The sequence below is a fragment of the Pseudopipra pipra genome, chromosome 10, assembly GCF_036250125.1.
Source record: "Pseudopipra pipra isolate bDixPip1 chromosome 10, bDixPip1.hap1, whole genome shotgun sequence".
NCBI lineage: Eukaryota > Metazoa > Chordata > Aves > Passeriformes > Pipridae > Pseudopipra > Pseudopipra pipra.
The window spans coordinates 16,019,536-16,045,193 of NC_087558.1; the positions used below are offsets into that span (position 1 = coordinate 16,019,536).

The 25,658-nt window shown below is 39.9% G+C and overlaps 1 long non-coding RNA gene across 1 annotated transcript; it reads left to right on the forward strand.

Annotated features, from left to right (window-relative positions):
- Positions 1 to 22,975: 22,975 nt before the first annotated feature.
- On the forward strand, positions 22,976 to 24,257 carry LOC135419720 (uncharacterized). Its single transcript, XR_010433125.1, has 2 exons — positions 22,976 to 23,061; positions 24,074 to 24,257. It is a non-coding gene; the product is annotated as an uncharacterized LOC135419720 (long non-coding RNA).
- The last annotated feature ends 1,401 nt before the right edge of the window (positions 24,258 to 25,658 follow it).

The window sequence follows — 25,658 nt, forward strand, 5'->3', positions numbered from 1 at the left end:
AACTGCTGATGGATCTGTTAATCCGGGCTGGTAATGGCCTCATATGGTGTTGAGGAACAAATGTGGAGCTGGACAGTGATTTATTGTTCCCAGGCCAGCATGCAACAACAGTTGTTATGTGCTCAGACTGCTGACACTACCCTATAACCTGTGAAATTCCTCAGTCTGAGTTGACTTTTGTTCTTTCCACCATTCCATGCAGGTACTCTGGCCAGACTGGCCATGCTTGACTGAAGGCTACAAGGAGCTGGGAGGGAGAGTGGCACAAGTCATCCCCTGCTCTGGCCAGAGGATCTTAGTGATAACTGCTTTTATTGCTCTTTTTCATCTTTATTGCATCAATCTTATGACTTCAAATCACTTCAAGATTATACAAGTATATTTGTCATGAAATTTTGCTCCATGTCATAACAAGAGTATTTTTTTGCTTGTTTGTTCCTTATGTGAATATTGAATTGATTATTTAGTTTCTTCCCTTGTGTCAGTCCCACACCACTAGTGTTTCTAGTGAGGGAGAAAATGAACCTTTGTTTTTCCTCTTACAGTTTTATAGATGGGCTGTCGTTCTGCTCAGCAATCATAGTTTAAAATACAAAGGCATCTTTTCCCTGTTTGATCTCTCTAAATCTAAATCTCATCTAAATCCATCAAAATACTGCACAATCACCAGTCCAGCAGTGTTTTTTGTAGTAGCTCTCAATTTCAATATTGCACTAAGGAAAAGTGTTACAAATGTGCCAACTCCCTGGCACAGTCCGCTGATACCATTTATGACATATTAAGGGCATTAAGGTACTCCATCATTTTCTCCCCAGGTTTCTAGTGGCTGGTTTTGTGAGATACTGTGTATCAATCCTTGTTGGAATCAGTGGGAGCTGAGAGTCCTCAGAACCACAAGGCTTTAGGAGTGAAGACTGTGGTGCCGGTTTGCTGTGTGTAAACACAAATCAGAAGGGCCAAAACAGGGCTGTTTCAAGTTCTGAAGAGTCTGAAAAAATCTCAGATATACAATTAGGCCAGCTTCTCACAGATATTAGGTCCATCCACAAGAATGTTTCAATTTGGTTCAAGAATGTGCTCCTGAAGCAGGTCTGACCACCTTGACTGTGCTCTGGTTCTCTCTGCACAGTGGTGGTGGGGTGCATGTCCTGGGCTCCTTCTGATTACAGATAGAGAAGAAAGCAGCTCCAGGAGGTCATCTGATGCACTCCTGCAGCTCATTGGCATTCAGTCCACAGGACCAGGCTGCAGCTGACTGCAAAAAACCCCCCTGAGACATGTAGAGCATGGTGTTAGGTCCTCAGCACTGATTGCTTCAGCCTGTGTATCCACACTTATTGCATCTGCTTCCCACTGGTGCTACTACAGTTATCACTGGCTTTAGATTAAGTTTCAAAGATGCAGTACCTTCCTACTTGCCACTGAAATCAACTGCAGAAGCTCACAATTTTTTTGAAAATATACAGGATGACAACATTCCTGAAATCATATGTCCTGTGAAAGATGTCCAGCTTTTAAACCTATACAGAAATTTTGTTCTCTTTCAGTTAATAGAGAAAAAATATGTGGGGAAAAAAAATTCTCAGCATCTTTCTTTTACATCTGAAATCTGTATTTTTGTTTGATAGCTTGCAGTACTTTAAACTCTGCAGGTTCTTCTGGACTGTTTTTTTTTTTTTTCAAACTTAGTTTGCTACTTCTTTATTTGGTTATCTAGAAATCAGCACAACAGTGAAAATATTTTGAAATAGTAAACATAGCTAAATACATAATAAATATCTAAGAAACTCTCTCCCACTTGATCACAATGCCAGCTGTTTTACATTCATATGGTAATACAGGGTAGAGCTACTCAAGAGAGAACAATTGTTTTTAAATATGTGAATACTTATTTAGCCATGTATTGGACAGATGCTGTGAGCCTTGGTGCAAAACCAGTACAGACTTGAAAAATCTGTTTTGACATTAGATGCAGGGATTAATACCAACAGCTACACATAGATACTTCCCATATCTTATGGCATTTGAGTAGCTTTGCTGTCAAATAGGCACAGGGCATCTTTTAGAACAACTTAGTCTTGGTTTTGGTATGGTTTTTATTGCCCTTAGCTTACACAGATCATGGTAAAAGATTACAAAACATCTAGAATAGGTAAAGAGACAGAATAGATGGCAGGAGAGCAGAAAACATCCTGGGACAGATGCTGCAAACTCCATATTTTAGTGTGAATAATATAATAAATGGACAAACAGGCAGACTGCTAGGAATAGAGCAATGGAAGGAAGTCAGTACAAAGCAAAGTTTGGGGATTTTGCTCCCACACCCTGCTGCTCAGCCTAGTTTGTGGAATTGGAGGATGGGTTCCCCAGCTTCCAAACAGCTTGAAGTATCACTGCTGGAATGCTGGCACATCTCCTCCTTCATCCTACCAACTACTGCAGTAAATAATCTGAAATTGCTTTTAATGAAATGTTCAGCATTAACAAAAGCACAGTTAGCTATTAGACTGGCTAACAGAGGTTAAACCACAGAAGTTCTAAAATTAGCTTTACACTGGATATACCTTTCAAACATCCTAACTGGGCTGAAGTTTTCAGGAGGAGGCAGAACTGGTGCAAGGCTGTTATTTGAGAGTCTACTTGGTCCACATCAACACAGCTTCCCATTTCACCCAGTTCATTTGCCCTCGCTGGCCCCCCACCACAGTGGTGGACAGGGAGTTGCCAAATATTGGATAGAGTCTGTTGTAGCCAACAAAGCAAGCTCACTTTACAATAAAGGTTTTATTTCCATCATACTCTGTTTCATCCTTTCCCAAAGCATAAGCCTCAAAGTACAGTGCCTGCCCAGATGTATGGAAGGACACAGTAACTTCAGAGTAGGGCTGTTGCATCTGCTGGTCAGGGCAATGCCAACTCAAGGAGCTGGTGGGGGTGTCACACGTAATCCAGTCATATTGGCACGAATAGGACACACTGCCCCCAAGGCTGAGAAATCTGCAGCAATACATCCTTTTGTGGTTGTAATATGGGCTGTGACCCTTAGAGGAGTCCAGATGCAGCATACTGTACCAGCTGTTGGCTCTAGGGCAGTGGTGGACTGCTGTTACCCCAGAGAAAACACAGCACGGCATTGCTGACACATGGTCATGATGCATCCCTGTACACCTGTGTACATGCATATGTATACATACACAAATTCATGTAATTTTATGAGTTTGACTATAAGGACCAGACTACAAGGACTGGGGAGGCTATTGGAAGTGGGGATGGGGAGGAGACAAGGAAACAGGCCTTAAAAGAATGGTTCAAACTGTGCACATCAGAGGATGTGAAAGGGGAACTTGCCACAGGGTAGGCAGTGACCACATCTGCCAAATGTGCACAATAAAATTATGCTGAGACTGCTTTCCCAGAAATGGCCCAGCAAGTCACTGTCTCCCAACTGGAGCTTTGTCCTCTATTGCCTCTGACACAGTGAACCTGAGTATAGTAACTGGGATGTAGGAATGGATGAGCAAAACCTCATGATGGCAGTCTGAATATACCAGTATATCAGTATATATCAGGCAAGCATAGCAAAAGAAAAGGTATAAAAAGGTATGAAATTAAGATTATGTGACCTTCCCAGTCTTCTTCCATTTAAAATTTGCTCAGTAGTCCTCCAGTATGCACACAATCTGACCAAAAAACTAACTAGATCCATTTTTTTCAATGTGCAGCCATCAAGACTGTGCTCTGGTATCAAAATCCTAGAGATGTTTTAACAGAGAAATACATTTTGTCAGTGCTATTTGGCAGTTAGAGAAAACCAGAATGCTGCATTTTTCACTTCTAATTGTTTTCATTATTTATTTTTATAATTATTCTTACCCAGCTGTTACTTTTTAATCTGAATCCTTTTTTTTTGTATTTTAGAATTTTTTTAAAAAGTTACTGCCTCTAGACCTATAATTAAGCAAAACAGCCAAGTAGAGAACTGATATAAAAGTAAAGAGTTCTGAAATATCAGTGACTGTAGCTTACAATAGACAAAAGTACTACATACTTTAGTCCATCTATCACTTTAATTGATAGGTACTAGGCCCTATTTCAAAAATTCAGTGAAATGAATAACACACAGTTACTCTGACCTTACAAAATAAATAGCAATGCCCTGAAGACACACTAAAAACATATAAGGAAGTAGAACTTTTTTCTCTGTTTTAGAAAACATTTCATTCAATGGAAAAAAAGCCAAGGAACACATTTTTCCAGATGATTTAAGATGTAGTATGCTGATTCTTGTCTTCCAATAGCAACAATTAAAATAGCTTGCTTGTGTAACCAGAGTGCAGACATTATTTTCACTATTAGTCCATACTTCTCTAACAGCAGTAGTTGCTAAAAAACTGCAGTTCTTTTGGAACACAAAAGCATTTGATTTTTCAGGATTTGTGTGGGGACTTTTTTCCCCCCTTTTTGCCTCAAAACCTACTACCATAATGGCAATAGATGATAAGCCCACACAAGAAAGTTCAGTTCAGAACTCAATACGTAAGATTCCAAACTTGAAAGTGCTTTTATGCTTCATTCTCCTCAGAATGTTTTAAGGAAACAGGGTCTGACAGGTTATGACATCTTGCATTGTCAGTCAAAGCTTCCCTAAAAGTCAGACATGTGCTCAGGTCTAATTTTTCAGTCTGCAGCTTTTTATCAACAGTGCTGTTTAGAAACAATTACTGAACAAATCATTAAAAAAATGTTTGAACACAAATGAAGGCTCTCCTCGATTAAAAAGTGCTCTGCAGGTTCTAGATCTGTATTTGATTCTCTCAGCTTAATTAAGTCCTTTGCCAAATAAATAAATAAGTATGAATCTGAATAAATATGAATTTCTTCTTTCTCTGTGATGCAGAGGAACACAATTATATTGCTTTAGTGCAGGAGGCTTCATTCATGCTCAAAGAATGAATGCTGCTGCTGCTCAGATGAATAAACAGATGAGAGTTATTTCAGCCTATGCTCCAGTAGGAACAGGGGAAGGGGATCCTCACCAAATTAAAAAATGCAGAAATAATAAAAAAAAATATTTTTTTCAGCTTTTCAGTTTTTCAGCAGAAAGATATAAAAGGAATTTTTTAGACTGATGATAGGAACCTTCAGGGAATGGGGCTGAACCTCTATGCAAAAGATCAGAGGAGCTCCCCTAAACTTTCATGCAGCAGCTGTATTCTTGTCCTCCTGTGGCAGAGAGGGGTGTGTAACAGTTGAACCAGACTGGATCTTACTGGCAGGTGGCCATTATTCAAAATCATTATTTGCCAGCATGTACGACTCACCAGCATAAGGTTTTTACCTACATTATCCAGCTTCATTGTGTGCTTAATGCTGGTTGATACTCAGTTCTTCAGCTCTTGGTCACTCACAATGTCTAAGGGGGCCATGGAGAGGCAGAACTGTCCCAGGGCTACTCTACACTACAACTGCTTGGCCCCAGAAATTCAGAAAGACATAATGTTAAGGAAACTCTTCTTTCCCTCCTGTTGTAGGCACAGCATTCCCATGGACCTGAGCCGGTGTTTCTGGAAGTATCAGTATTGTACCAGTGATTGTGTTTCTTTCGAGAGCACCTCAGACCCACAATTCCAACTGAAATCAGCTCTACCTTTAGCTTTCACCCCCTGAATGAACTAGCTGTCTTGGGCTTTTCTAGTTTTCTTGGTACCTTTATGTAAAGAATGTGTTTTAGACTGCACTAAATACATCTGAGAATATTTTTTTATGGAAAGAATGCCTTTTAGACTGCATTAAATACATCTGAGAATTTTTCTACTGATTCCTAAAGCAGGAAAATGCATCAGTTGATGCAGCTCCCGTTCCAAATGCTGCCCCATCTCTTCATTTTGTCAAAAAGATTTATTAAGGAGAGCAGAGGTCATGCACATTGCAAATGTGCTTCTGCTAAAGCGGCGTATTCCTGGAGGAATAAACACAGACAGTGCTGAATTACTTTGTCATCATTAGAAATTGTCAGAGTCCCATAATGTTTGGGAGAGCAGACAGGTTAGCAACTGCACAGACCAGAAAATAAATGCTCACACTGAAAAATACACTGCACTCCTTAGTCTAGTGCACACAGCTTTCCTCAGCTGGTAGTACAGAGTGAGCTGGGCTGCAGAGGAGTACAGGTTTGAGCTGCTTCAGTGGCTAATGTGGAAGGTTTGCTGGAAAAAAGACTCTCCTTGGTGAGATAATTTCTCAGTGAATGCCTAAGGAACTTCTTATCTTTTGAGAAAAACTGCTTACTGTTATAAATAATTTTCCAGAAAGTTAGGAAAACGGTCTTGTAAGTATTAATGTCCCATTTCAGGGCTCCAAAGAAAAGTTTCTATGTTTCACTGTTTTTTGAATGTGAAATTGGGATGTGGTAATCACAGCCCTTTTTAAAGAAGCATGAAGAAAAATCATTCATTTGACAAATAAATATCGAAGAAATGCTAGTATGTTCCTGTTGCTTCTTCCATATCTGTAAAGATGTTAGTTTCAAATATTAGCTTAAAAAGTTTGCTTTGCTATTGTAAGATTCAAACCCAAAAGTTTTTTGCTTATGCACTGCCTTCCTAATATTCTGTCAGGGTGGAAAATCTTGAGGCAGTGATGATTGCTGGGGACATGACTGCACTGCTCCTCTGGATGATCTGGCTTCTTTTCTTCTCTGAAAAATATATTTAACACAGTAGCACATTGCTGCCACACACCATAATTAATAGCAAAGCTGGAACTTTTTAATGGGCAACTTGAGACTGTAGTTAAAAACCCCCTTAATTTAAAAAATAACCCTTCCCAGATTCTAGACTGAAATAATTCATTCGGGGTGATGTTTTACTGATCTTCATCAATAATTTAGACAAGAGAGTTTCATTTATAACCGATGCCTCACAGCTCGAACACTCGCAGGTGTGCCTGACTCGGGGTCTTCCTTTGCTGGTCAGACACAGTTCCAAACTCCTAATTTAACAGTCTCCATTAAGACTGCAGTAATCCTCTGTCACTCTTCACTGTTCATATCCCCCTTTGAAAGATAACAGTATTCACATTTTCTTCCAGGACAGAAACCCTTTCCCTTCTCTTTTCTTGTCTATTTTCCATTAGCGAGAGGTGGAGGGGGTGTGACTGTTCAGGGCATGTGAAGCACAGCCCCTTGGTCCTTTCAGTGTCCCTGTGTGGATAACAACATTTCAGTCTCTGTCTCCAAAGCAATTGAATTTTAATTGATTCAAGTGCTATATCCATGCACAAGGTAAGAAAAATGCCTTGCTAAGGCTGTGTCTTCAGCCTCTCTGGTACAAAGAGATCTCCTTTCTCAGGTTTGCCATGAGCCATCACAAATGTTTATGGACTCTAAGGGTTTTACTCACTAGCTAATAAAATAATTTTTTAGGACATACAATTTCAGTTGTGAGAAATCTACAGTGATCAGCTAATTCAACTACAGCTTTTTCTGATATAATTTCCCCTCAGTAAAAATTCAGATATTTAATTTTATTTTGCTAGAATCAAAACTTTCTCCTATATTTTTTGAATGTATTCATTGGGGTTGGGGAAAGATGCAAAAACACTGCAAAAAAAATAGATTCTTCACAGTTTGCAACAATATAATATGTGAGATAAAACAGAATACCATGCTGCTATACAACCAAATTTACATTTCTGTCCCTTTAGAACTTTTCAAAGATTTTGGGATTTGGGCACCAGCATCATTTCCATCTATCCATGAGGTGAAATTTCAAACCTTTTTCTTGAATTATTCCTGGAAATAAGTTTGTTCAGTCCCATATCAAACTTCTGATAAAATTTATTACTGTTCAAGTCTTAATCACTCAGAATATTGCAAGTAATTAATTGTGTCAAGAATTCTGGAATCTTTAAAATGTATATATATATGTATATAATGTATATATATATGTATATATGCATCTTATATACAGTCAAGATGAAGTAACTGAACCTTATCTGTATGTCTCTGCTACAAGCTCTGCAGTTTCCTTTAGCCTCACAGAACGGTGTTGGTTTGAAAAAGCCCAAAGGGAAGATATCTATTCATTATTAGTATTTTCATAGTTCTTGGGGAGCTTCTGGAGATATAGCATGCAAGGACTCCCTGAGGCCAACTATTCTGATAACTTCTGTCTGAGAATTTAGTGGATTTCATGATTCCTTGAGTAACTAGAGCACCATCATGAAAATGAACACAGGTAGAGCTGAGCCCATCCTTGCCAGATGCTAGGACAAGAAAAGAAAATTGGAACCATGTGACCATTTAATAGGGTAGAATATATTGCAAGAGGGAAAAAACAGGCTAGAAGTACTAACATAGAAAACTATGTATTTTGATAGTTTCTTGAAAATTTCTTTGTCCCAGAATCTGCCAGAACTCTCCTGAGGCTTGTTCCTATCACTGCGCTGATTCAAAATAACAAAGAATGCAGCATTTAAAACATTTGTCTCATAGGAAAAAAGCTTGTTAGAGCATGAGGCAGCTTTCTGGTGTACATTTTTCATGTCCTGCTACAAAAAGATCAAAACATTGTGAAGGATTTGTATTCAGTTGAGAAATGCTAAAAATGCCACTTGTAGCATAAGACATACTTTTGATACTGTATCTACTGCACATCTAAAACTGTCAGGCTACAACGAAATTTGTCACCTATATTTTACACTTGTATTAAGTGAGAATGTGAAAATTGACCTCTAGTAACACCAAGTTTGACAATTCTTGTACATATAAGTGTTACCAGACTGATTTCATAAACCAAGGCTGTCAAACACATCCTGTTGTAATCTTTTGGGAGCCAGAATGCTACACTGTATTTTTTTAAGGCATTTTTACTCTTTTACCATGTTCTCTCAGGCCATATTAAATCATTTGCAGTGAATTATTTTGTTAGGCAGAAAAGCTTGTCAATGCTGAAACTAAGAATTGCTCTGTCGAGTTAGAGGTGCAAGAATATCTAATTTGTAATTAAATCCATGTATCCTTTTAAATGAAGTAGCTGATCTAAAAGCAAGCAAAGTGAAATGTTTAAAAGCACAAGAGACAAGTGATACCCTGCCTGGTTAGCTGCTAACTTAAAAGCCATAAAAACATGGCTCAGGCTTGTGCATGAAATTCTACAGTTTTTTGTTTTTGTTTTTGTTTTTTTTTTTTCCTCATTTCATATCCCTGCACAATCTGTGCCTTGGCAACACCTGCACTGGTGGTTGTTGTTTGCCCAACTCTGTCTTGACAGTCTGGGCTGAACCCTCTGTTAAAAACTGGGCATATGCCAGAGAGCAAAGCTTAGCTGAGGCTTTCACATACATATCTTACACCAGAACACCTTGTAAATATTGAAAAGAGTGATTTGGGGTTTTCTGCTCTATTCCTAATACGTTTGGGAAGGCACAGAAAAGCATCTAGATGTTGATGGAAATCTTGTTACACTCACCGAAAATAGGGAATTCTCCCTGAGAATTGCAAGAAAAAAGAACTTTCCCTGGTATGCTGATATAAACACTGGATGATTCTTAAGAAAATATGCAATTTAATGCAAGACATTTTCCATAGACTCTCTTATCAGGAAAAAATGATGTTAGTTAGGTGAAAAAGGAAATTAAATAAGAGGAGGTGGGGATGGAACCCCACAGTAAGCAGGACATTACTGGGTGCCAGCTGCCATTAATGGAAAGCAACATGTAGCATTGCATTACACCTGGACCATGTACTTCATGGGAGAAGGGGAGAGCAGTGGGAGACAAGCCACAGACCACTGCACCTTCAGCTCACTCACACTCTCACTTGTTTAGTTTTACAGGTTTTATCTTGACTCGGAGCTCTGTATTTTAAAAGCTGCATAACATTGTATAACTAACCTGAAAAATGGGTATAACTCCAGCTCAGGCCTTTAGGAGCTAAAGTTATTGCTTACACTGGGAGGAGAAATGATTGTATGAATTACCAAATCTCTTCAAAGGGCTACTCTTTCACATGACAAGCCATGGGGACAATTTCCAACCTGGCTCCCAAATCCAGCAGTGCTGCACTCAGCTTGGGGGAAGGGCTGCTCTGTCAGAACTCTTGGTGAACATCTCCATCTCTCATTAAATGGAGGGTGATATTACTATCCTTCTGGTGTGTTTTCAGAGCTCTATTGAGAAACAGAAATGCCTTCATCTCCTTTCCTTCTAGGGAGTTTTCCTGTGAATGCTGATACCCCATGTAGGCTCACCTATTTTATACCAGCCAGACTCTGCTGCTTGAATGACATTTTTGCCTGACCTTGGTGTGCTTTCTGGAGCTAAGCTCAGCTGATGTGAGCTCATTAGCAATACTTTCTGTATTCCCCAAACTCCTCCTGGTACTGATGCTGCCTGTTTGAGAGTGTGCTATGATCCTTTCCATTTCAGTCCTGCACATGACATGGCAATTAATCGTCCTCCTTGTGCTAAAACTTCTTGTTATACAGATCTTCTGGCAATTGCATTATCTCTGCAGTGTTTCACAAGATACCATATCAGCTGCAGCACTGATGAACGTTGAACCAGGGCATTTCAGTCAGGGACTGACAGACTGTTCTGCCTGCAGTAGTTCAAAAACAAGTGTATTCAGGTTTGTCTTTCTAAACTGCTTTGATGCTGACACCTATGAATTTGTTTTCCTCTTGTTAACATGTCCTATAAACTCTTACTGTATCTTTACTTCTTGTTTTAAAATGATCAGAAACTCTATGCAGTTTGACAACATGAAGCGTGCCAGTTGTGCTGAAATGAAATTTTGTTTTGATTCAAACAGTTTCCTCTGTTAATTTTCATATGGTGTTTTGGAGGTGTCTGTTAGGTTTATTTAGTTTTATTTGTTTAAGCTGTGTGTAATACTTGCTGTGCTTGGCTGTCCATTCACTTCCACATGTGTAAGTTCAGAGTAACTGTTGTAAAATCAGTGTGATTATACCTTAGATTCAGTTAGTTATAAGAGAAAGAGTAAATGCAGCTTCAAGATTGAGCCTTTAATCACATTGACATCCAGTGGATTTGTCTCTTTATATCAAGTCCTGTATTTCTTTAGCGGGTATCAATTAATATAACAATTATATAAGCAGATACCCATAACAATTGAAAATAATAATCAGAGAATAAAAAAAAAAATCTTCTTTTAACAAGAATATTTACTTTCTTCACAACTAAGCTTCCACAAGATTTTGCTCAGATTTCTTCTAACGGAACTCTGTATTTATATGTCAGAATTAGAATATGGTCAAAAATTTTAAAATTTATGGAAAAGAGAAAAAGTTTAAATAAAAACACCACAACTCACAGGAACTGCACAATGCCAATACAAGCAGTTTATCCAGCAGATGGTATTCAGTGACAGTGGGTAGACACAAGGAGCTGTGATTTTTAGTTTATCTATTTTTGAGCACAAGCCCAAAAGTTGTTGAGTTGTAGTAAGAGATCATCCATTCAAAATGATGTTTCTACCATTTCCAAAGGATGGATAACTTTTCCCACTGGGAGACAGAGTGTGTTGGTGTGCACCAATAAAGAAAACTCAGGAATAGTACTCTGAAAGAGACATTGCATCCAATGATTTCTTTCCAGCAATAGTATTTTACTCCTAAGAGATGAAGGAAGTACTTTGACCATGCACATACACTGTGCTTTGTCAGATCTGTTCTGGAGAAGTCCTTTCTTCAGCTGCTCATGTTCCTTTGAGCATCTGCCCCTGCACCCCAGAACAGATGAGGGGCAGATCATTTGCATTCTCCCACGCCCTCTGCAACAATTATCCACAGGTTGTGTGTGCCTCAAGAAGTCAAGTGGGGTCTTACCCCACTGGTTAATGAAAGCTGTAAGGTCCTTTACCTCTCTTCATCTGAAAAAGAATTAATGACCCTGGAGAGGCTGAAACTTTAATTTTGGCATCCTTGGATTGAAATAGGAAGATCTGGGGAGGGGTTTGCGGGTAGATGTTTATTACGTTGTCCTTGCCAGAAAAGCTAAAGGATAATCTTTCTGGGCACTATTAGTGGTTGAGGTGAACTGAATTTATGGCTGTTAGTCACTTGCTTATTTTGGAAGGGTATTTGAACTCATATATATTGGAATAGAGTCCAAGACAACACTTCTGGCATTTAAATCTCATAATGAATCACATGTTGAGGATATGATTCAATATCTTAAATTGCATTATCAGATTTGTGACTCATGGTTAATGACACCAAGTCTGGCAGTGTTCTGAATGATGCCTTCAAGAGCAACAATTTTTGATCATTTTTCTTATAGTCATGAGGTCAAGGTGAGGTGCACTGGGGTCAGAGTGATATGTTATTGCAGTATAACCAACGTGTTGCAAGGGAAGTGCAACACTGCAAAAAAACTTGCGAAGAACTGTTGTCCCAAACTTCCACCAGCTGCTCCAAACTATTGCAGGAGTTTCAAAATGAAATACCCTCAAAATATACCATGTGTGCTACACTGTATATGTACAGTTTCAGATAATAGTAAAAAGGCTTTTTTCCCCCTCTGTCTCTTCTACTTCTCAGGGTACCTATCAGAAGAGAGGCAACACTTCAAGCTGTCCTACTCTTTGCACCAGCATCTTGATACAGGCATCCTATATCAAGGATATAGACTGACTTATGTCCCTACATGTTCCAATGTTCTGTGACTGGCAGGAACTGCAAGACAGACCAAATGACAATGCCTCAGCTCTGTGCTGCACAGCCAGCAATGACTGCACTAGCAGCAAGGCACTGGAAATACAAGCTTCTTAAAGCAGAGTTTTTTAACAGGAAGAAGAAATTAAAACCAAGAAAAATGGGATTTTGAAGCAAGAAGTGTGGGTACTCAGAATACACCTTTGGACGAACCTCAAGCCAAGAGGAAGAAAATAAGTGAACTATTCACAATATAGCCAAATTAAAGAACTCTTTGAGTTAGCTTTACAGTTCTCTTGCCAATTTAAGAGGAATTATGCTATACCCAGTGGTATCAAAGGCTGTGCTGAGATCCAACCAACAGCAAATATTCATTCCCTAGTTCTAGTTGCATATTTAGTTATCTTTACAACACTAACCACAGGAATGATTCCCTAGTCTCTCTAAGGACTAGTCCACATTAAAACTATAAAGAATAGTGTAAGTCAGGCATTGTAGAAAATGTCTGTGAAAGAATATGAACAGTAAGATATCCTAAGCAGCCCCTTTCTCATGACTTTGTCTACAGATGCTGACAAAGTCATACAAGTCGCTTTGCTGCAAGAAAGTATCCGAGATCTTAAGGTCACAATTTGGGTAACATCATTCAGCAGAAGACAATGTACTTCTAAACCTCCTTCTATGATTCACACAGTGAATAGTGCCACCCACATCTGATGTGTGTTTGGCTGAACTGCCAAAACATTAAACTCTGTGAAGAAAGCATCCTACTGAATTTAAAGTGGGTGTCCTGCTTTGAGAGGGCACGTTCTTAGGACAAACACTCCAAGCTGGGGGAAGCCTTGGATAACTCAAAGTCTGGAGTGGCTAGTTATGGTGGGAGTTAAATGATTTACTCCTTTCTGACTCCTGGTAAATACTAAAGTGCACAAAGCTAGTGTGTGCCATAGCAGAGGAGATGCGAACTGGGAAATTGTCCACCTCACAATTTATTGTTTCAAGAGAAAGTCTGTTCTTTTAAGATGCAATAGACCTAAGTGCTGAGCAAGCAGAGCATGAACACATGGATTACTGATTACTTAGCTGATGGATTTTCTCATGAGTATTCTTGTGCTTTCCTTCCATATGGCCAGTGTGGCTCAGCCATAATATTCCTTCTTCATCCATAATAATATCTTCCTTCCAATCCTTCCTCCTTACCAGAAGTTTGGTGGCAGTTAAGCTTTCCAATATTATCCACACTGATCAAATATTGGCTCATGATTTGCCTGGAATCCTCCAGCTTCGTGGAACCATGTGTTATCTTTATGATTGTAAATGCAACAGGGTAGGAACTCCCAATTTCTGTTCACAACCAAGAAACTAAAATAATTGTCCAAGAAATGGCTCCTAAGCATAGTAGTAACAAAACTACAAATGCTCATGCAAATGTAGTAACATCAGGAACATCCTGAACAGCCCTGAAAGATCTTGAAGAGGTTGATCAACATCCTGAAGGATAAACCTTTTTTTGTAGACAAGCATGAGCAAATTATATCTATGCCTCAAGTTGGCAGGAGGTTGGATACAACAAGTAATTATGATACACCACTAAATTCTTAGTTTTTATGTCAGAAATTGTTCTCATTTCTTCCTGCTGTATTGCAATCCCCTTACTGATGCTCAGGTAACAGAGTTTCTGTGTTTTGGGTGTGTTACAGCCTTAGTGTAAAAGAAAGACATTTAGCCTCATCATGTAACAAAATTTCTTACTTTGTCTAGACTGGATAAAACTAGTTAAAACCCAAACAAAGAGCTGCCACATGTTCAGTGCTTTCTCCTCAGCAAAGCGGTGCTCATTTTTCAGAAGCAAATAGAACAGATGGGCTTGGTGACAGGTTGACTCGGATATACACTTTGAAACCTGTGCATCTGTCATGAGTGGAATTTATTGCTTTTGTACAATCATTTTGGATTTACACAAATCTAAACCTTTAATTTGACCTGTTCAGTCATAGTAGCCAATTAGTATGGTTATTGTGGGCCTGAGACTTTTTTATTAAAAGGAACCCTTTTGCTATTGACACCAGTAGTAACAGTGAAAATCTGGAACTGACAAACTTTAGTTGGAAAAATCCTATGTATACACTAGGATTCTCTTACATCCCAGCATCCCAGGTCTGGCACATGTTTTTTCTTTCAACCCATTCCTAAAATGAGCTGCCAGTCAACCTCACTTCATTTGATCCCTTCTAATGGTGCTTGTCTAAATTAACGCTTGTCTTCAGTGTAACAGCAATTAAAAAAACCCCAACACCCGAACACTGCATGATAGACCTAATACCAACCTCCACTTCCCCCCCCTCCAGGTAATTTGTTTTAGTTTCTGCCCAGTTTATTCCAAGAGAAAGAATGCTCAGATTTGTTTTCCTTTCAGGAGAGATAAAATAAAGAGTATTAAAAAGCAGTATCACTAGACCACTAAAGGAGAGCAAGGATGTTCTCTCATCTGCACTTGAAGATCAAGTCTCTGACAGTAGATGTGGGACTAGCAGTGGTATTTCTGTGCTGGCTTTTCCATGGTGTTTAGTTGCCACCACTGAGATACAAACACCTTTTCAACATACTTTCCCTCTGAAGAGCTTAATGCTGTCCTGTAACATTTTATTTACCATCACACAGGTATTGTGCATGGGTCTATCCTCTCCTTAAGATACATTATATGAAAAGGAAAAGGAAAAGAGAAAAGCACAAGAATAACAAGATATTTATTCCCACAGACTTTGCAGTTTTTCTAACTACTGTCCCAACCTGCCCCCAGGGAACTCCAGGGAACATGATGCATCTATTGCTGTTGCTCTTTTGACCTCTGACACTGGTCTGTTGCCCAATAAAATATCTCTCAAAGGATGGCATGGTGTCACAACTGGTTTAGAACCTGAGAAAACCAGCTCTTTGCATTAACAGGCTCCATCTTCCCTTTGTCCTTTTAAGAAATGTACCCAAGGATTTATTTTTATGGTATTATCTGCGAGTCAGTGCCCTCCACTTTATGCAAAGCACAATACAGAGGGTCATTAACACAAGTGAAGGATGTCACATAATATATATCCTCTGCTCAGCCACCTATTATATACACGTTTGTACTTGACTGAGTAGATTAGGTAAAGTACGTTAATTTATAAAGAAAGAATGTAATACAAAGAAACTTATTTTCTTTTGTAGTTTCTCTGTTCTTCTCTCTGTCATGGATCTACTCCCTCCTACTGCAGTGAAAAGGGTACATTAAAATTAATATTCTAAGCTGGGATTTTCAAAGCAGACTATGGCAGTGAAGTGTCCAAAAGCCACTGACGTTCAATGCAAGCTAAGTCTTTAACCTCTTTGAAAATTCTTAGCCAAAATCCATTAGTGCATACTTCAAAGAGATAATATTCACAATTCCAGGAGTAATTTTCCTAACAGCCTTTCATTCTCATTTCTGACAGGCCCTTCCCCCCCTAGATCCAAGCCCCCTGTTGAGGTACAAAACCAAATTGCTTCCACACCCTTTGTAATTCAGACCTCAGCTTTAGCTCTGATTCTTTTGAGGCATTTGTTTTTATATTTAATGACACACAACAATCTGTGTGTAGAAGAGACAAAATGCAACTCTACAATATTGGCTTTCTATCTTTATCTTGTCTCATCTGTCATGCCTCTTATAAATGGGTGTAGCTGGTGCTTTATAAACAGGAACCAGTTCATCCAGATATTTTGTCTCCTTACCATGAAGAGTGAATTCACATATTGTGTCTTTTGTTTATGGTCACTTCTCATATTTTGGCAAGTGTTGACTCATCCCCACCAGTCTGCATCCTACTTTGTCAGCCTTTCTTTCTAAAACTCAGTGCTGCAGTAGTTGTGGCTTTTCACATTTTTTGCTTCAGTCATTTATACTAATTTTTCTCCCCCCACCCTCCCAATCACAGCATAAGAAGACTTCATTGATTAAATTAATCAGGTACAGAAGATGTGATCTGACCTGAATTTTTGCAATTAGCGATTCAAATAACCTATCAGAAGGCAGGTTTTAATTGCATTCGAAGTCAAAGGATGCTGTAGTAGCAAACCCTTACTGAGAATCTGCTACACTACATTGACACCTTGTGGCTGGTTCTTCATAATGCAAAGTATTCACCCAGACTAGTGGGAAGAAGAGGGAGTAAAATGTAAAACTTGTGGGGAAAATATTTCCATTTTAGGTGCTCACAGTGAATGGGAGCTTGAGAAAGGTGTCTAGATCAAGCTCCATTTTAAACCTTAGTCAGATCCCTGTCCAAATTCAAGCCTATATGTACTTCAGTGCTGAACATAGGGCCAAGACCTACACATTTCCCATTTTCTCTACAATTCAGATCTTTGTGGGATCCAGCCTTGAAGTGTGTGTCCTGAGTGTCCCTCACACTGCCCATCTCCTGCTGACATGTTGTACTTCAGTGTCCATGCTAAATACAGCAGGATAAAGAACGAACATTGCTCTTGCTGCAATGGTACCTGCTGCCAAAATAGAATGAGATTAAAATTATATTTACAGAAGGAAATGCAAACTTTAAAGTATGCGTGTGAGATAACTGTGTGGAAAGGTCAAACGGAATGAAGATGCTGCGTGTGAGCAGTCTTTTTACTGCCTGCCCGATGGAGAGGAAATGGCACAATGCAGGAAGCCCATTTAGAACAGGCAGATGGGCTGTGACATAAACCCGAGACAGCTCATCTGCTCAATGTGTAATCATTGTGTTTGAAACCATTTTCATACAACCTTCCTGAGTAGCCACATAGGAAAGGAACAGCTGAAATGCTAATCGAGGGAAGGATTTGAAAAGGATTTGGATAAATCAGTTACAAACAGTGCTCTGGCCACCATTCAGTGAATCACTGAGCAACATGCAGTGATTTCTCAGGAAGACTAACTGTCATATGAGCCTTTTAGGCAAATAATCAAATAGCAATGCTAAACCTTACAAATAAATTCCCCTTCTGCAAAGACTATAAAATCTCCTTTAGTCCATTCCCTTCCCTGTATCAGTCAATACCATCACAAGAAATTCTGAAGTTAATTATTTCGGTGAATAACCATACTTGAAGCATGATTTTAGCCTTCTGTGAGCAAATACACTTCCATGAAATAAGGGCTACTTATCAAGTTTTTGAGAATGAGGGAACTGGGCATCAGGGAGTCCTTCCTTTCTCCTGCTTATTTTCTCCTCAGAATATGAGGAGGCTGCTTGTGGGCCCTGCTGCTGCCCTGGAAGATGCATCAGAATAAGTCACAACTTGAAAAGGCATTCACACCAGGAGCTGGGGTGGTGCTCTGGTGTCTGTGGGGACCCTGGATGGATCTCAGATGCCTTTGGGCAAAAATGGCTGAGTTACAAGGCTGACTGCACTGACAGCAGGGGCTCGCTGGGTTGGGGAGGTATCCAAAGAAGCATGGCAGGAGGAGAGCAGATATAGGGGCTTTTATGCACACTGGGGCCTCTCAAGTGTGGAAGAGAAGATTGTGTCAAAGTCTCCACAGTCCTCCACACATACAACACTATCCAGCACACACCCAGTTCCAAAGTCAAGGATGTGAAATGGTGGCGGAGGAGGGTGGGAAGGATGCCTGGACTGACCTGGTCTGCACCCATTTCTGTCTCCATTCAGAGCTCTACAATAATTGTTTTGAGGTTTAGACTGTTTGAGGGTTATTAATTTACTGTGTCAGTTTAATTTTATTAATTAAGAAAAAGATTATGGTTCCTGCTGGTCTTTTGACCACATGGGAGTCTCTAGTGACACAACTCCACCAGGATGTGGGTAGGAATGGGATGATCTGTGGCTCTGCCTGTGGAAGAGCTTCCAGAAAAGTGAAGATCTGCTGGGTAAACCTTGCCCTCCACCATGGATCTCAGCCAAGTAACTTCAGCTTAATGACTGTCATTAACATTAAACAACCTGCAAAATTTTGTTAGTTCAAAGTCCAGTAGAGTTAAATGATGATTCTTTGAAAAGAATTACACTAATCTATTCATTCTCATGGAACTAGATACAATTAAAGAAATTCCTTCAAAAATAACTCAATTATATATATTTTTGTTCTAAACTGTTTTCTTTAAGGATTCCATAAGTAAACAGTAATTACAGACCACAAAACTGTAGCTTAATTCAGTTATAAGTATACATGATATTGCCATACAAGGAGTTAGTGGAGAGAAAACCCCAGTCTTTGAGGAGAGGTATAAAGGCAGCATGTCCTAAACATAACCTGAAACCTTGTGTCAATACTGTTGTATGTAAATTGATTGTGAACTTCTCTCACATCTGCATACACACTTATACCCAGTATTCAGAAAAGGCAGCTCTCCAAAGCTTAAGTGAAGACATTGCATATCTCAGCCACAGGATTCTTTTCTACTCTTCTACAGGAGTGATATGTACAACCTGCTGCATTGAATATCAACCCGGAGCTGTGGCCATTCCATATGTTCTTTGAATTAAAAGCAGCTTTCGGTCTTAGCAAGTTCTTCAATATTTAGAATTCATTTGGCAGCTTACACAGCCCTCTTCACTATGGCACACCATTCCCAGCAGCCAGTTTGCACAAATGCATAGTGTTTTGGAGACTGAGGTAAATTCACTAGCTCACATGTGACCTGTTCTATGCCTGTGGTCCTCAGGGTCTGTGATATTTTCCAGGGATTTTAATTTTTAAATTTACTGAACCAGAGCAACCAAGAAACCTGTCCTAGGCCACATAGAAAGTCTCTGGCAGGAAACTGAAACAGATATCAAGGTGATGCTCTAAACACAACCAAAGTTTCCTTTTTCTTTCTTATTCTTCCCTTAAAAAACCCTATGAAATCTCTTCACTCCCTTTTAAATCCCTCTGTTTCTACCCCTTAGAATCCTGCCCAAATCCCTTGTCTCTTCTGCTCTGCTCTTCGGGTAACTACTGAGCACAGCAGCTGCCTGGATGATAGCCATCAACCCAGCCCTCTCTGCTCTGTGGTTTACTCTTGCAATGAGTACATACTCACTCATGAAAATGATAACAGATGTGAAAAAAACTACAGCTTCACCACCTGTTGCTAGTGCAATGGATTTAATTACTGACAGACAGCTTGAATTATTTTGAGGTCTTTTATGAAAGGAAGATCTTTTTTTCCCCTGTGGGAAATCCTTGTTGAGAACATTGTGGTTCCATGAAGGCAATTCACTACAGGGGACAACGCTGTGCCTCTGGTTCCTTACAGATTCCTCCCTGCCAGCAATTTTCCCTTGCACCCTTCTCTGATGTGTTAATTATTTCTTTGCCTAATTGACCTGGTGAATTTATCTCAGTTATATACTTTCAAACTGTCCATAAACTGACCACAATTTCAGCAGTTGCTTTGCCCACCATGCTGGTATTCACTTTTACACTGACCCACATTTTTGCTAACATCATTCACACAGAAGAGAAAGAGTGGTAAAACTCAAGCCATATTCACTCCAGGTACTCATTGCAACTGGAAAGATAAGTGTAAATATATCCTGTGTGGGCATTTTTTCATTCCAACTCTGACCTTGTCCATGAAATCGTTTCTACTCAACATCTATATGGATATTTGAAATTTTCTGTATTGCCACTAATAACTGTAAGACAACAGATTTAATTGAGCACTAGTATGTTTTAACTAGATTGTATCCTCAGTGTGTGCTTCAGGCTGGGAGAGTGGGAATGAATATCCTTATTTGAAGCATGATTTCTGCTGAGTGGCTGTTGAGTTCAAAAGGTTAAACTGAGCTTCTTGACTAGAGATTGATGTAGTAGCATCCGTTCAGAGAAGGTAGAGGGCAAGAAGAAAAAGGAAGCTCTTGTGCTATGCACTCTATTCACTAGTGAGAGAATTTTATCTAAGATCTGGAACTGTTTGTAGAAAATTTTGACTGAGTCCTTCACTATCTGCATCAACTGAAAAGATCAGTGTGGGTACTCTTGGTTCCTCCCTGGTTAGGAAAAAAAAAAAAGAATAAGTCAACCCCTGTGCCCACAAGAAACACTACATGTTGTAACAAAATGGTTCAAGGAGGTATCTAGTGAAAGTAGCCAACTGTAGGAGATGGACAACTGTAGGTATGTTTGTCACACTGAAAAATACCACTGTGTAAATAATGGTCTCAAGACACCACTAGAGATACATTGTCAGTTTAAAATATACCTGCTTAGTTAAGTGAGAACTGCTGGAAGAGCAGTCAGTGGCAGAAACCTGTGACCCCAGAGACAACAAGTAAGCAAAACAAGGAACCAGCTAAAAGGCAACACTAATGGCCTTACCTCAGCAAGCAACTAAAGCAGGTAATGAACATGTCGAATCACAACACGTGGTGTTGAATTGTTGCAAAATAAGAGATAGAAGAAAGAGAGAAAGTAAAACCAAATGGAAGAAAAGGAATGAGAAAGCATAATGTAAAGAAGATGTAGTCTCCCTCCCATTTTTCTTTCAGTTTTTCTCTCCAATCCAAATTTTCTGTATAGAGCAGTGTATTTTATTTTCATTACCATCATTGTCAGCTACACTGGAAGGTCATTTGTGCCATCATTATCAGCATTGCCTTATTGACTGCAGTATGCAGCTCAGCTTTTGCTGGTCTTTTGCCTAGCAAGCTCTTCCCAGTCCCAATTTTTGTCATTATAGGGCCATTGGTAGGGGTTTTTTTGTATAGTTAAAAAAAAAAAAGAAAAAAAATGAAAAAAGAGAGAAAGAGAAGAAAAGAAATATAGAAAAAAAGAGGCTTCTTTAAATTTAGCTGTCTGCTCTTCAGGAAACTGGTCACTCCTCCTGAAAAGAGTATCAGAGGTTGCTTAGCAATAGAAAGATGGCATCCTGCCTGTCAGATGGCCTTTTTCAGATTATTTCCTAGATAAGTACAATAATTGCAGGGAAGCATTTTATGTGGCTGACTGCACCTTTGCAATGTCTAGGTTAACACAAGGAGAAATGCTATGCTTCAGCTACTTGTACTGTAGCTGATACCACCTCTTTTCTGGGGAACTAAAACACAACAACACGTGATATTGCTTTACCTGGCATCATCTCCAGCTAACATTATTTAAAAAATATTATTTTTAATCCTGTGAAGACATATTTAGGAATGGCTGTCATGTGTCCAGACATAAAAGTACACAAAATAAATGTTTCCCTAATGATCAGGAATGAAAGTTACTGCTCCTCATGAAAGAGGTTATTAAAAGTCTAATTTCCCTAAGCAAATGCATATTATGTTACAAAAAGATTACAATGGCAAGACCTACATGTGAGCATCCGTGTCTGTATGTGTGTTTAGGAATTTTTATAATTTTAAGTTGTGCATGCTCATCATTTTGCTGTCACTATTACAGCCGCCTTAATTTTATTTATTTTTAACTCGTTATCACAGGGAAAGAGAAAAAAAAGCCAGTGACTCCTTAGACCTGCATTTCTGCATGTGGCCATGCAGTGGCACAGGAGACCAGGAATCTGCAGAACCGCACAAGGCATTTGGTGATTCTGAGGCGGGACTTGGCTCTGGTGCGAGGGGTGGGAGCCTGAGGAATGACTTACCCTGTACCTTGTGCTGGTGCGCGTTACCACAACAGCCGTGATGCCTGTTCGTCCTGCCCCGATGGGCTCCGGGGCTCGGACCTGCGGGCACAGCCCGGCTCCAGCAGCACACGGGCTGGGTGTGTGTCCCTATGGGGCGAGAGGCAGAAGGTGTGTGGCTGCCAGAGCCACTGCCCTTCACCCCTCTTTCTTTCTCTTCGACTCTGCAAAGCTGATAGGCAGCATCATAGAATCATGGAATCGTAGAATCAGCCGGGTTGGAAAAGACCTCTGAGATCATAAAGTCCAACCCTTGATCCACTACCACCGCGGTTACCAGACCATGGCACTAAGTGCATCATTTCTGGTACACTCTGCTACAGCTCCTGTGTGAGTTTTCTGCCCCCCGCTGTCGATGTACTCACTGCTGACCCCCGGCAGGGCGGGAGCTGCTCACTCAGGCAGACCTGGCTGACTGGCACGACTGAGCGCTGCTCCTGGTTTTAGTGCTTCTTGCTGGGTTAGCGGCACGCTGCGGCAGTTTTGGCAGTCCCGCAAAGCCTAATGCCTGCTCTGGGAAACGGCAGTAATTTCTTTCTTTGCCTGGGAAAGGCTCAGAGCGTCCCGTGTACTGCAATTACGAGCTTTGCCGGTGTTGCCTCAATTAACCAGGCTCCTGGACTCAGAACACCCGTTGCACTCGTGGTAAGGAGAGGAGGTCTACAGGTCCCTACTGGTGGTCCTTGGTACACAGTGAAACCATCCTCAGGGCAAATCTTCACTGAGTGTCAGAGGAATGCAAAAGCTGTTTCATTCAGGTGAGGAGGGCAGTGTGATAAGGGCTGTGTCCCTCACAGACATCCTGGAGAGAGCAGCAATGCAGTGGTTGCAGCACACTAGTGCACTCGCAGGGCAGCACTGGTGAGGTCCCTGTAAATATATAAATGGAAGATAAGTCCATTTTGTGCAGCCCATGCTGGGATGATCATGCTTGCTGTACTTCAAGAGATATTACACTTCATACTTGGATAATTTCTACTGCAGGAAGCATTTCTTCCCTTGGCGGCTTACAGGCAGCAGGGAAAAGGGAAAAGCCTGTGTGAGGATACTCAATGGCTTTGGCTGGGTTTTATTTCAGGCTTTTCCATCTCCTCAGGGTGAATGAAACAGGTCTAATTTTATAATTAATTTTTGGTTTAGAGATCAAACTTCCCATTTTCCTAACTCTAAGATTTAGAAGTTCAAGTCAAATTCAAAGGAAAAAAACTGAAAAGAAGCATTGAATTCTGACCCCTTTCACTGTCAACATCATCCCTCCTGCTTCTTCCTTTAAGCAAAAGAAGACACACGAAGGAGTTTGTTCTGAAGGCACAGATGTATTGTCTGTAGAGCACAGTAATAAACAAGTGAGTGTCCAGGATTTGCAGTTGTTTATTCTGGCCCAAAGACTGAAAAAAGATGTAACTACACAATCAGCAGGTTCAAAATACCCCTAATGATAACTCCAGTGCCAGAAACTTCATACCTTTACTATTAAACCCTTTTGCACACCATAGACGTCCCGTCCTGTGGAGCCAGTCACGACTACGTGCAGGTGAGGACACGCCGACCCTCCAGGTGGCGATACAGCCATTTTTTTCCTGTATTTCTTTTTTTCTGAATGTTACAGAAAAGCTGTTTCGATTCTGCACAGCAAGAGCTGATGATTTGAAATTTATATGTAAACATTGCATTTCTTTACAGTATTTATTTATAGTGACAATTATTCTGTGTATATATAGAGATGTATATACATAAATTCAAAACATATGTCTTTCTGTCTATACATAGATACCCACATCTATTTCTCACTGTAGCTATGCAAGCTACGTGTCTGCATTCTGCTCTGCTCTGCCTGGACAGAATTCTGATGCAGATGAATGAGGAAGATGTCCTGCCAGGAAGGAATGAAGAGGGATGGCAGCGGTGTAATTTCTAATTAATTAATCCATCATGATTAACTTCTGACATTGAAGCAATTGTGTTTAGTGTCTGCTGAGTGTCTGATCCAAAGACAGCTGCAATGAGCATTGCAAGGGAGAATTGATCCAGACTGGGTGCTCCACTCGAGATGGTGCTCCAGTGTTTTTGCAGCAGGGACTTCAGTGGGTGCACGGAGTAGCCTCCCTTCCCTCAGCCTTCTCCGTGCTGGTTTCCAGCCAGCTCCAGAGCAGGAAAACAGGTAGACAGGCTAAAGTGAAATCTAGTTGTAACAACAAACTAAAAGAAGGCCTCTCCTTGCCTCTTGCTACTTGTAAAATATAAAAGGGTGAGCTGAAAGCAGGTGTAGCATTACTAGATTCAAAGAAATATGAACTTTAAATCAAGTTGTTCCTCTGCAGTGAACAGTCTTTCTTGGCTGTACTCACACTGAAGTGGATCGGGAATTTTTCCAATGCATTATAGATTCTATAGCAATGTAAGATACATCAATTGCAGTTTAGATTAGGAAAAATGATTGACTGACAAAACATTATTGTTGTGAGTTTACTTCTGTGTATAACCCGAAGTGGCAGAGTTAACAGTATGTTTGCCTCAGGATGCCATTTGACTTTGACATGTCTTCTGGCTGACTGTCACCTCACCCACAGTGCAATAGGGTTTACATTTGCTGTTCTAAATCTTAGATTCCTGCAGACCCCTCAGAAATGTTCCGATTCACTGTCCCTGTGGCACGTGCAAGTTGGTGAGCAGCCAATAAAACACGAGACACTCTTGGTAGAATTTGGTGTTTTCTCTGATGAACTAATAAATTGTATAGCTGACCTAATATCTTTGAATATTAGAAGTGGAGTTTTAACTTGAACATGAAATGTAAATCAGTGGCTGAAAAAATATTCCAAAATAGCACCACGGAAACCAGATGAAATGAGTTAATGTATAATTCAAACAGTACAGCTCGGAGCAACATTTCTATTTCAATACTATGAATGTTTCTAAATCAAAACCAGGTTCTGATGTTTGATTTCTTTTTCTTAAGCCTATTTTTTGTTGTTGTTGGAGATATGAATGGTAATTAAAAGCAACAGTGAATTATGAAGCTATTAAGAGCTGATATTAAAAATTAAATAATGGAAGTCTTATGTTTTATGTTACTGAGCTCCTAAGGCACATTTAAAGCAAACTCACTGAGAAATTCATGCTACTTCCCTGTCAGCCATTTTATTCAATACAAACCTCATTTGCTGAATATAGCTTACCAGGTTCCAGTTAATACTCAGTTTAAAATTTAGTTTGTGGCATAGGTCAATAGAGTAACTTTTGAGAATTATGTTGTTAGTAGCCTCAGGTGGAGAACTACACTAGAGCTTACTAAAGGTTAGCATTTTATCCTGCAGAAGGAAAGGTGATGTATTTTATGTGGGCTCTTCAAAGT